We start from the raw sequence: 14,067 nt of genomic DNA, 5'->3' as shown, positions 1-14,067 counted from the left end.
CTAGTTTCTCCAGGACTAATTGCAATTTGTGGTCAAGACGGATGAAAATTGATTTTCTACGCTTCTCCGGATTGCAATTTTTAAGTCTTGTCTCGCAAAAGCATGAAACTAGACGTCACATCTGTTTTTAGTACACTCACAAGCTTCAAGATGCGTGGTGTACTCTTAGATATGCTGCGGTTTAACTTACTTCGGCAACCCTCCACTGGATTGTTTGTTTTGTGCCTTTGACCATTGCAGTTCTATGTTTATCTGAATGTTTGGAATGTCCATCCATTGTTCAATGAAATAATCGTTTAACTCTTCGATTTTCTTGCTAGACGAACAGTCCTCCATGACGATGAGCCAACCTTCATCAATCCTGCTTGATGATATTAATGCTAAGTTGCTACACATATGAACATGATGACGTACATCTTCACTGTGGAGGTATCCTTCAGCGAGACCTAAAAAGCTTCCACCAGATGTTCTAGTTAAAATGGTAATAGCAACCAGAAACGTGTGTATTGGCAAAAACCGCATGCAATGCACTGATTACAGCATCCACTTTCAGCACTCGAGATTCGCTCTGGCCAGATCACATTTTAAGAAATGTAAACAGATCTTTGTATGTTCGTTTACCTGGTATCAATGCATACGCGACTGATATAACCAATGTCCTTATCATGTGTGTTTCCTATATTTGCATGTATGGTGTACAATTGGGAAAAATACTTCAAGCTAGTAGTAATTCAATTGTTCGTATTTATTTTAACTTGTGTTTGCTCTGTTTCTGTTCTTACTTAGTTGACATTTGTTCTGTACTCCAAGTCTATAGTAGAAGCGGTTTCAGGATGAATCACATGATTGACAGGTAGACCGTGCGAAAATGAACTACACCTGCAGAATGATTAATCCGATAAGGAGGACAGTGCGAAATTACTCGATAATGAGCACCGTGTGAAACTGCACCGTGCGAAGTTGCACGGAATCATCTAAATATTTGTATAGACCTATCAATGTTAGTTTTCCCGGTTGTTTCTAACACTTTATTTGACAAAAGGTTGTATACCTAATAGGATACTATCTTTTTCAATTAAAATACCGTATATCGTATTTCATATTTTATTAAGTGAATTGACAAGAGCACGCAAATATGTACTAGACCTTTGTACTCTTGAACAACGAAGGTGTAAGAAGAGATTTCATTCCTTGCTCATGAATATCTTAAAATTCTGTCTGGGAAGTTAAATGATCAGATTATTTAATAACAAATTTGCAAAACAAATAAATAGAAAGGATAATATTAATCATAGTAATGAATAATGAGGCTTGTTTTGTAGAAGTTATAGCTATTGAAACTGGGGATTAATGAACAACTTATATTTTTAATTCTACACATGCCATTAAATGTATGTTATTACTCTTAGAAAACAAAGATAGTAAACTCTACAAGCATGTACTACAACATTTAAAGAAATACGCACTTGCAATATTAATTGCTTTAAATTACAATTTAATACGCAGTTCCTGTAGCTTTTTTAACTCCACAGGAAGACAAATAACCAATACATACTCACACAACGGCAAATATTACATGGCACCATTTTTTTTCATGAACCAGTAATACATACATACTTCCAAATGAAACTATATACATTAAGGGGTCATTTCAAAACAGTGGGGAGGCAACTGCCCCTCTTGCTCCCCCCTAATCGCCGCTCCTGGTTTCGGAGTTGTTATACCTGGGATTCCTGCCAAGTATCGTTTATAACTAATGTCCATAGAGTGTTGTTTATCTATTTCTTTATTACTAGCTTTTAGGAAAACGAAAAATGGAGCCATATGGTGCTTCTCATAATAAATTAATTCAACAAATGATATTGTCAGTGTTACTATTATTAGTATTAACAGCAATGTCCATCTTATTGTTAGAATCATCATCATTCTTTATAACTATTTCGTTACTAACATTCCCTATATTAACATTTGAGTCAGATTTACCTAATGGTTCAGGAAAAGCAACTTTGTGTTTCGCCAGTTTGATTAGTTTTATACGTATCTAATGGCCTTCAAATAACACAAAACCTTTACAAACTAAATACAGTAAAAACTACACTTTATATACATTTAAAAGCCTTCATTATATAATTTCTCTATAGTATAAGGAAATGAGCCCTGGACATTATTATCACAGGCATCCCGCGGAAGTTATAGAAAAACGTATACCGGACTACCATTAACACTCACAATTGTGATTTCTAACTATAGAGGAGACCGGGGCTTGTTGTTGTGGCAGGGGCAGGTTGTGACAGTTATGTTTCTATTAAAAGTGCAAACAATATACACGACCTGGCGACGCTGATTGACGCCTACAGTCACGAATTCACAGGCTTTTGTTTCCCATCAGTGTGAGTCGCGCCAAACCAGAGCAAAGAAGAAAGTTGGTTTTGTGGAGGTCTTGATCTATTTTTCAAGGTAAGTTTGATTTCTGTTTTCTTCAATATAAAATAGTTGGAAATATTAATGGTATTTTCTAAAAACTAAAGCAACTATAATACGCATGTAAACGGTTTTGTTTCTTGGTCAAGTAAAACTGAAATACTGAATTGCCAATAAAAGCAAAAAATACCCATTGAGGCTAGTTGTGGTAAACTGCTAGGGGTAAATTGTGATAAATGTCACAACTGACCCCGCAGAAAATCAGACAATGGAAGTTTATTGTCTAATTAATTTTATTAATTTTACATAAGGGATATTATTAATGTTTTGTTAGGAAGTGGACACGTTATTATTATTGGGAAGAAATTTCCGATTTCTAACGCATAAAATCATTAGCACACTGTTGATTGTATATGCATCAATGTTTGCAGATTTAGACTGGTTTCTTTTGCATATGTCTCTTGTGGATGGGTGTACTCAAGGGATCCCGGGTTCGATTCCCGGTGGAGACAAATGGTTGGGATCCCACCTTAGTTGTAGGTCCCTCCTTAGGACGTCATCACCATCCCATGGAAAGGAAAGGCAAACCGCCATGGGTTCACCTTGCCCAGATACTTTGAATCAAAGACTGGTCTTTGGTCAGAACACCACATCATCATTAACAACAATAACAACAACATCCTTTTGCATGTAGTTTGCAGCAATTTGAATTTGTATTTTAATGTTTGCTTCAATCTTTCTCGTTGCAGATGGTACGAACATGTAAGAGAAAGAGAAAGGCCAGATACCAATTGAAGTGCACATAGATGCAGCACGAGCATACCACGAAAACAAGGGATCTTCAAGACAAATGCAGCACAATATGAGGTTAATAGACAGTCACTGTACAGATTCTGCAAGAAGCAGTTTGTTGCAGGTAATTATAACCTAGGACTCAGCTTAATTTGCATGGAGAAGAGATTCGACCGACTTCGATTTCATGGTAAAGGTCCTACTGGAAGTATTGCAGGAAATAATCCATCAGGTTGGATGACCGGAGACTTGTTTGTGCAATTCATGGAGCATTTTGTCAAACATACAGGCAGTTATTTTCAACATCGTGTCCTTTTGTTGTTTGATAACCATGAATCTCATATCTCAGTGCAGGTAATCAATTATGCCAAGAAAAAATTGTGTTATTCTCCTGTCATTCCCACCTGGCACGTCTCATAAGCTACAACCCCTGGACAGAGGAGTATATTCTTCATTTAAAAAGTTAGTTGCAAATGGAATGGATGCATGGATGGAAAACAATCCTAGGTATACATTTAGTATCTATGACATTCCGACTATTGTGAAAACGGCATTTCCTCTTAGTGTAAATAAATTTAATATTCCTAATGCACTCAGAATTACTGGTATATATCCCTTTAATAGAGACATTTTTACAGATGATGAATTTTTGGCACCGCAGATAACTGATCATTACATTGAAGATGATGACCACATTATAAAGTTAGCACTAGGACGTACTTTGCTAACGCATCACTCAAGTTCAACAACATCCTCATCCTCAACGAACTTTTCAGGTCATAATGAAGAACAAGGATTAACTAACATTACAAAGAAGTGAATTCAGAATTCTCAGATTTGCCTGTGAAGGAAACAAACCAGCCTTATCCAGCAACAAACCGTAAAGAATCTGAAACCTTATCGACTGTTGACAATAGACCTGCTACAGTTAAAGAAAAAACACAACTGTCGTCTATGCAAATAATGCCTTAAGACGAAACGTCCAGAAATGACAGTAATCCTCATCATGTTAGTCCTAGCGTCCTTCGTCCGTTACCAAAAGCTAGACCCAGGGAAACTAAACGAGGAAGGAAGAAGCGAGTGTCCGCTGCACTCACTGATACTCCAGTTAAAGAAGTATTAGAAGCAGAAGCAGGAGCAAGATATGAAAAGTCTCTTGTGTGTCTGGAACCATTTTCTAATTCCAAACCCAGAGAATCGTGGGTTCAATGTGTTGACTGTAACCAGTGGTCACATGAAGCGTGCACAGAAGGTAATCCTATTTATGTATGCCACGACTGCAACTCGGACGATGATAGGGGGTCTATGTAGTCTAGGTTTGCATCATAAGTCATTTCTGAAAGAAATTGTGATTCTATTATAAAACTGAGTTATTAGGAAGGAATGTCGGCGCATTTAACTGTGTACGATAACGATAATTTAGAAAGAGTATTCACATGGAAATTTGAAAGTAGTTTCTTTATGTATGCAAAATATTTTTGTTAGGAAATATTACCTTTACGTTATGTTTAGCACAATTTATATTAAAATTACATTAGCGAAATCGGGCACATTTCTTTCTGTCACAACTTACCCGATCAAAGTCACAACCTACCCAGCAAGGAGCATGTTATGACAAAACATTTGTGTTTGTTTTTTTCTATTGCATTGTTCTTATAATGAAAAATACAGATGCAGAAAAAAATTATGGAAGTAGTCTAATGTCCAAGCTTTATTTTAAGACAAAATTTTCTGACATTTAATAAAAACGAGATCCTAGAAAAAATAAAAACTTATTTTTGTCACAACAAGCCCCGGTCTAATCTACCATTTAGTAATGAGTTCTAGCTTAGCAGAATGAAGTTTAAGCTTCGCATAAAAAATATTGGAATCTCGCTTTTGTTTAAAAATTATTATTATTGAAATACAGTTGTAGTGATGAAACCGTATTAATCAAAGCACTAGAATGACACACAACACTTCCTACACTATTCACCAAATTTCTGACATCTTCTCATCTTCGATAAATGCCACACTTCTTTATATAGGCAAGTAATATCGCAGATATTAAATCTATTATCATGACTGTTTATTACTAGGATTAGTGTGACTCGGATCGATATATGTATTTATTTATTATTAAAATACTTTTGATTTTAATAGTATGTATATAAAAAACCCATCTATTCCTTTGTTCTAGATGAGCAAAAATAAACATTTGTATAATACATAACCAGTTTTTTTCTAATAATTTATTACGTATATCAGGGGTAAAAGTGAGGGGGGAACGCGGAACGACGACATTATTCCACTTCCTAAATAAGTTACAATGGGCAAAAATAGGCACGGGTGACGGCATGACATCATCCGTCCCCCTACCTTTTCAGAACCACTTTTACCCCTGAGTATATATGAATTTTAACAACACATTAATTATACATTTTTAAATATTTCGTATTTCTTTTTCGTCACCTCAATTGAATTATTATATCTTTCTGGAACAGATAGATTAAGTAACAAATAATACTTTTAATTGTTTCTAAGTAGTTAATTGTACAATATATCTGAAAGTTTACCCCAGCCTCTTATTTATAATTGTTTTGAAACTTCAGTTGTCATAGCCTTGAATCATGTCCTATAGCACGGCCAACAAGAGATGGTCTCTGACGTTTCTTACCACATACGGTGGGACACTGCAGCCCCTACTTTGATACCAGTGTTACCAACCACGTCTTATGCCATTAATTAAATTGCCACTACAGTTGCACCGAAAAAAAAACTTGACACGCGAGTAGTGGCAATGTCACTGCGAGCTGTCAGAGACGTTCTCTTACTGGACGCACTATAGTAAAGGTTGTTTTGTTATATATGATTGTTAGTATTGCTTGGTTTAAAGCAGGGATGCAAATAACCGCTCGCCCACTCGCCGTGGCGAGTGATTCATCGGTGCGGGCGAGTACTTAATATCACACCGAAGGTAAGTAAATTATTCTGTTGTGGGATGTGGGTTAGTAGCTTTATTCTTGGGCGAGTAAAATTTTGTCGCTTATTTGCATCCCTGGTTTAAAGAGTCCTAGCTAAGGTTATTAATGTTCTTTCTTATTAAACATTATTTCTAGTATCGTTTACATATTTAAATTTGTAATAAAAAATGTTTTTCATAAGTAAGAATTGTATTAGAATTTTATCACATCATCTTAAAACTTCTTCGATAGATTTTTCAATGAAGAATTATTGTTTAGTCGATGTAGTTGTAATCATTAAGATCATGCAAATGGGATTTAAAAGATTGTAATGTTAATCCGTAACGTATGTAAGCACTGGCGTCGTTACCTTTTAAATATTGGAAGGACATGCCACATTTCACATATACAAATTATTGTCTTAACTCCACACTATGGTTTGGTTTAGTTTCATAGAAGAAAGTTAGTGATTTATCGTAACTCATGTGGTTAAAAAAAAAAAAAAAAAACTTACCATAAGCACACAAGTACACATGGGTGAACCCAGGGGGTTAAAGATCCTCCTAGATATGAGAAATATATTCAAAATATTGACTCATAACATGAGAAATACAATACACTTGAGAAAAGGAAATTTGACTATTTTCTCTGAAAAGAAATAACATGTTACTCATGTCAAAATAATTAGTTTCCAATTAACTACCGAAAGACCAAATGGCAGTCATCTAAGTTATCAATATCATGCCTCAATGATCAGTATCAGATTATGTCATTCTTCGAAGCAAAAAATGCAGCAACTTTTTTTTTGGGGGGGGGGGTCAACACTACCTGAAAGCCCTTGATGTATGTAACACACTGCAACATGGTTTAGTCGTTTCTGGGACACATGATTTAGTCTCTTATAGTAGAACATAAATATGATTTCGAGCGGCAAAGAACACTGAAATTTCTTTCTACTTCACAGCTTGAATTCTGGAAGACCAACAGCAGTCGAAGAACAGTTTCCGCACTTCTATCTTCAAGGCTCATTTCACGAAAGGAAACCACTGCGTCTTTAACATTGACAATATTTTTATTCTTCAAGAACGATCACAACTCTAAATATAAAGACAATTTATCAAGTTCCGGATGTAACTTCAGCTTATTGTGGTTCTCCCTTGTTAATAGCACAAGTTCCCTCATTAGAATTTGCTTAAGGTTAGTGTAAAGGGACAAGTTTTGCCGATAGATGTCGCTACAGTCTTCGTATCTCTCCCATGTAATTTTTACCTTTCACGAAAATTTACAATTTCTCTCATAAATTTCAACCTAGAGACTTCAAATTTTTAGAGAAGGAACTTCATAACCTATTAAAGGCATCAATCCGTGCCGATTTTTTATTTAGAATTTTCTTCCTGTTGAAGCAGTTCCATTGTTAAAGGTTTGGGTATCCATTTCAACAATCAAGCCATTTCAACAATGAAGAAAGTTCTAAATAAAAAATCGGCACGGATTGTTCTCTTTAATAGGTTATGAAGTTCCTTTTCTAGAAATTTGAAGTCTCTAGGTTGAAATTTGTAAGAGAAATTATAAATTTTCGTGAAAGGTAAAAAATACATGGGAGAGATACGAAGACTGTAGTGCCATCTATCGGCAAAACATGTTCCTTTAAACCAACCTTAATCCCTGGCTGATTTAATTTATTCTTTAATCCCAAAAGAGTTTATCTGAGTCAATTGTTCTATAATATTCTCTTCTATAGTAGTTTTCTGTAAATTTATATGCATGAACAGGTTGAGATCCTTTAAGTCTTTTCGGCGGCTTCTTCAGTCTTGGAAGGGTTGCTGGGAGAAGATGAAGTTCTGGAATTTTTTCTCATAATTTGCAAATGACGTAGAAAACTTCTCTTTAGAACGCATGTCACTAATTCCGCTTGAGATCAATTCCACAGATTTCAGAAGTTCTAACAGGATAACGTCCTTCCTTGAAATGTTCTAACTAACAATTCAAGATAGGATAGCAATTCGAAAGCCATATAGCCAAGACAAGTAGCTCCATTTTCAAAATTCTGAACCAAATCACTAGCTGCAGAGTTTGCAGTACTATTTCATATTTATTTATAGCTTCTTCATGAGATGTATCTCAAATTACCACGTGCAATATATTCTTGAATATGATGAAGTTTAGCTTTTGCTTTGGGAGACTGACTGAACGTATTGACAAATTCAATAATCCAGTGCTTTGAGTTTCTGACTATGTGTAATGCATCATTTTTCATAAATAAATTTTCACAGTAGTATTAAAAACTAAGTAGGCTACTACTTCGTTATTCTTGATTGTACACGAGATACTACAATTTGTAAACAAAGGCACCACCGAAATCGAGAGTATTACTATATTTTCTTGACAATATTGACGGGCGATATTCGGTCGTCAACGTTTTAATATTGTGTCATTTGACTGATGAAAGGCCCCGCGGGGATCCATCGCTCTTGGCCGCGCATAGGTAAGGCCGTCTTTGATCACAAAAGAAATGAAAGTATGAATACGAATGTCTCGCACGAACATTCTCACTCAACTATAAAGAATTTCTCAACCAAAATTGTATGAGACAGGGCTTGCTTAGTTAAAACTGAGATCCGAAATATTAGGGCCTACATGAATTTTTACTCGAGCCTTACTACCCCTTCCGATGACTTTACTCCTTGACTGCGCACCAAAAACCATGTGCGACAATTTTGAAGAAGTACAAAAACCGTTAAAGCCGCTTTTAGAAAATCTTCAAAACAAAATTCACCCTGTCAATAAATTACATTTTAAAGACTTTTTTGGGGGCAGAAATTAATTATTTCATATTTTTTCACGAAGTATTTACTTATGAGATATTAAACAGTTTTTATAGCAAATTTTTGATAAAATTATCTCAACAAAAGTTTGGTACCAGCAGTAAACTCTCTCTCTTTTTCCCCACAATTATGCAATATTGTATAGCGTTAATTTAAAAAAAAAATATTAGGCTATTTATGAAAAATGAAGAAAAAAGTAGGCCTAGCAGCTGTATTCAAGAAAATTTAAAAATAAGCAATGTTACAACGAAAATGATTTTTTTTTTTTTGTGATTTTTTTCAAAGAGAAGCAATTAGTGCCACATAGTAGTATTGTTAATGAAATACAGTGAAGCCATATCTAGCATCTTGGTGCTAGATCTAGCATAATTCACACGCATTTAGCATCTAGCATCTTGACTTTAGCATCTTGGCCAAATCTAGCATAATTTCATTCTTCCCTCTGGTGAACAGAAAAAGAACGAAAATTTAGTTGGTTCAAGGACTGTCTGGAATTATTCTTCTTAGTTGAAGCGATGGTTGGAGCAATGAAACCAGCCAGTATTTCCGCGGTAGTAATTTATTGTTGAATTCAGAGAAATGTTCAAAAATAGCAAAACATGACTCTACAAAACATATTTACTTACCCATAGTTTTATTACTGTCAACTGAAACCTGAATGTGTGGTTATCTGGAATGTTTCTGTCAATTTCAATTTACAACTTGAGAGGGTAGGGATATGAGCATCAGGGGACGACTAAAAGAAATGCTTCAGGGCTGTGTTGGAAGCGGCATGTTGTGTATATGTTTCTTAAAATGTTATCCTTTCATAAAATATAAATTCGACCTTCCTCCCCTATAATGTGTCATTTACCAATTTATTTCATTATCATTCCTGACAGCTTTGACAGCATTCATGTTAGCTTTGAACGTGAATACCGTTGAAATACTTCATTAAAATAATCAAGATAAGTAGGGACGGGTCTTTAAAATTAGTTAGGAAAGATAATTTGAAAATCTGGCATAATTTACAAAAATCTAGCATAATTAAGACCCGTGTTTGGCATCATCGCGAGTCTCGAGTGTGACAACCCTGATGAAATATATATAGTACGAACAGATAATCAGAAACCACTTCTTCAATTAGACGTCTTGAAACGTGAAATTCAGTTAAAAATCTCCATTATTTTGTTAAAGATTACAAGACTTTCTCCCATAGTTTGTCAAAAGTTAAAAAAGAAAAATCTGCCAAAGATACGTCATAATTATGTCGTATCTACGCTTTAAAACTGTTTGTTGGATTTTGTTCTAAATGGAAATAGTTAACATAAAGACCAGGAATATAATCCATACTTACTGGAACAACAGAAGAAATATAATTACAGTAGGCCTACAGTTATAGCCAGTGACATATTTAAGGGGGGCTTCCGGGCTTAAGCCCCCCAGAAATTTTATTTACTATTTTAAAGTAAACGACATATCCTGTAGAATTTTCACATTTCCAGGAATAAAGTGAGCAAAGCCCTTCACCCTCGAAACAAAATCGTAAATAAGCCACTGGTTGTAGCAGTTGAATTGTAGATTTAATTTCGGTTCTTCTGTCTTAGTTTTTTTTTTTCTTTTTTCTAAAGAGTCAAAGAAGAAGAAAATGTTTATACTCAAAATGTGATGCTTCTGATAAGTTAGTATTTTTACAATAACTTTATTTGTTTTAATCGTTTGTTCTTCGAAAAGACAATAAATAAATACTATTTCTACTAATAATAAACTGAAACAAGAATATACTTAACGTTCGCGTGCTCGTGTACTTTGAGTGAGTATATGAAAATACTTAACTCAAATTGTTTAAATAACTTCCTCTAGCTGAGTAGCTAATGCGATTACTTTATGTATGTGTCGATTTCTGGTGCAGTTATTTTTCTCGGATAATTTTCCGGGTAGTGATTCCGAACTAGGTGTGCACACAGAAATTTTTATTAGAAGAAGAGGAGTGCTGGCCGCATAGTTTCTTAAATGCTTGCTCTGCTACAGACAAAATACAAATACTATATTATTTAAAAAGAGTTTTTTGGGAGTCCGGACCCAGTAGATTGCCTCGTTGGTGCACCCCTGTTCGGATTCTACTTTAAGTAACATGTCCCGTCTCTTAAAGCTGAAAAGCACGTATAGTCAGCCGGCCACTTTATCGGTACTTGTCAACCGATGGCATTTGCGTGTTAGCAACAGGCATCCACCGTAGAGTCATAGTACATAGGCCCCTGTAACACGCCTTGCCGGATGCCAGGCTGAATTTTGGGGGGAAAGTACCCAAAATGGTGGAAACAAAATGGCGGACTCCAAATTCTTATCCTACACAAGAACTTCCTTATTTTGCGGTGGATCTTCAATATTTTGGCACCAAACCTAGGGTTTTTGGGGGCGAGCTATTTGTTCATACCATTGGTTCCTCTCTGTAGGTTTTCAAAATGGCGGAAAACAAGATGGTGAACGCGATACATGTAAAAAAATCTCTTTAATGTATTTTTAATATTGTCATGTGAAATATCACTTTTTATACGCAGGAAGCTTGTTTCTACAAACTATTTAGTTCTGAATATCTTTAAAATGGCGGAAAAAAAGATGGTTGAATCGTAATGTGTGTGCATAAAGAGCCATCTTAAGTTTTATAGTCTGACATGTTTTCAAAACTTCCGATTTTCTATATTGTACATTTCTCTTCATTTTTATTTTATCGTAAGATTCCAAAGAATTGAATTAGACGGAGGCATCCACCGTAGAGCCATGATACTTAGGTCCCTGCAACATACCTTGCCGGATGCCAGGCTGAATTTTGACGGGAACACAAATCAAAACGGCTGACAAGACATTCGTAATCTGCAGGGAAATGCCCTATTTACCAGTATATTTTTCAATATTTTGCATTGGAGTCAATTCTTAAGTTTAACTAATTTGTTACACTCTAAGAGTTTTCAAAAATGTTGAGGAACAGAATGGCGGGAATAAAATTCTACTGTTCGTTTTCCGATCGACTTTCTATAGTATTAAACGACGTTTCGCGGTGATTCAAGAATTGTTCCAAGTGTTTCAAAGTGGGGTGAGATATCTTGCATCCTTAAATATTTTCTCTCTCTCTTTCACGCAAAAACACTCATTATATTAAACCTTATATATATATATATATTAAAAACTTAAATCTTCGTCATCGATGACCATTTTCGGATGAACACTTCAAACGTCTTGCTTCTTCAATGAAAGAAAAAATCGTAAAATTATGGATTAAGAGGAGAGACAGCGTTTTTACACACAAGGTTTTAAATCAAATTATGCACTTTTGTTTGAATTTGTCATAGCAGTAACATTCTCGGATCACTCTTATACAGTTTGGTAATATCAGAACAATATTCACTAAAGTATAGAAACAAGAACAATTTTTGTAGAACATTTCTATTTATTTTATAAAACTTACATAAATTATTACAAAATAAATAAGTTATTACAAAATAAGTAGAAACATTTTTTAAAAAAGTAGTAAACAAGAAAGGTATACAGCATGATAAGTCATCAATTACCGTTGAGTTCATTTTTCTAGTCGTTGCCTTTATCTAGATTTTTGAGTAATTCAAATTCCGGTCACACCGTAATTTCTATGGATGACAACACTGAAAATTCTTCCGATTCGTATTTTCGGGTGTAGAATAACATTATCTATTATTGTAGTAAGTTACATTTTATTACCTCTTTCCACTTACGAAAAACGGGCAAAAGAAAAATTATTAGTTTTTCAAAAATATTTAGTAGTCTACCCCCTTAATTAATATATTTAATAATTACATATGTACTATTAATTATATAGGACAAAAACTACACTATGTTCAGGGTCGGATTAACGCCAGAGAACTTACAGAGTCCGTCTTCTTCTAGTATAGGGGTCCCATACGAGCTACGGGTATTACTTTATTATTATTATTATTATTATTATTATTATTATTATTATTATTATTATTATTATTATTATTATTCAACCATCTTGTTTTCCGCCATTTTAAAGATATTCAGAACTAAAGAGTTTGTAGAAACAAGCTTTCTGCGTACAAAAAGTGATATTTCACATGATAATATTAAAAATACATTAAAGAGATTTTTTTTACATGTATCGCGTCCACCATCTTGTTTTCCGCCATTTTGAAAACCTACAGAGAGGAACCAATGGTATGAACAAATAGCTCGCCCCCAAAAACCCTAGGTTTGGTGCCAAAATATTGAAGACCCATCGCAAAATAAGGAAGTTCTTGTGTAGGATAAGAATTTGGAGTCCGCCATTTTGTTTCCGCCATTTTGGGTACTTTCCCCCCAAAATTCAGCCTGGTATCCGGCAAGGCGTGTTACAGGGGCCTATGTACTATGACTCTACGGTGGATGCCTGTTGCTAACACGCAAATGCCATCGGTTCATTTTGTATTGACATTTCCGGGGCTTGGCCGGATGACTAGTAAACTTCGATTAATCCAACCAAAGTGGTTAATACACACAAACGTTAATAAGAAAAAGTAGCTTGGTCAGCATGAATTTACGTTCAAATGTAACCGTACAAGTAATATGGGTCATTGCACTTTTGTATATCTACCAGGACACAGAGATTTTTGGCTTCTATGAGTGGCTGAAAGATCAATATAAAGTTTATACTTATTAGTATAGGAAAGAGCTATCCATTATGTTAAGAAAAAATACGTGTATTGTATTTCGTTAACTTTATAGTCACATACCTTGTATATTTAATACAAACAAAAGAGCAGCGAAGTCCAGCATGCACACTTTTTCGTGAAGTAGCCAGACAACTAGAACTTTCGTTTTCACTTGTTGCCACGGTTTTGTTTGATCGATAAACTGAGCCGAGCTGACTACTTTTATTTTCTTCCGTACAATGCTATTTTCGTGCTCCTTCTTCCTTTTTTCCTCCATATTTGTCGTAACGGTATTATTGATTCAATATCATGGTTACATACAGTGGTGCAAATCTGTCTTCAACATTGGGGGAGGGGGGAAAATAAGACCGTTTCCTTTTTCTTTTTTTTCTTTTCTGCCTTATTTTTTAACCCATAACCTCCCAG

General features: G+C 34.9%; 1 protein-coding gene across 1 annotated transcript in view; it reads right to left on the bottom strand.

The window, feature by feature from the left end:
- The window catches only part of LOC145680779 (uncharacterized), a 113,156-nt gene extending 99,325 nt beyond the window's left edge, over positions 1-13,831 (bottom strand). The window contains exon 1 of the mRNA XM_081751779.1: positions 13,723-13,831. The gene's annotated coding sequence lies outside the window, so the exon portion shown is untranslated. The remainder of the gene's footprint in view (positions 1-13,722) is intronic.
- Between the last annotated feature and the right edge of the window lie 236 nt (positions 13,832-14,067).

This window comes from Thermobia domestica, chromosome 3, assembly GCF_964235325.1.
Source record: "Thermobia domestica chromosome 3, izTheDome1.hap1.1, whole genome shotgun sequence".
Taxonomy (NCBI): domain Eukaryota; kingdom Metazoa; phylum Arthropoda; class Insecta; order Zygentoma; family Lepismatidae; genus Thermobia; species Thermobia domestica.
Note: the sequence above shows the minus strand (reverse complement) of the source record. Positions and strands in the feature narration are given on the sequence as shown.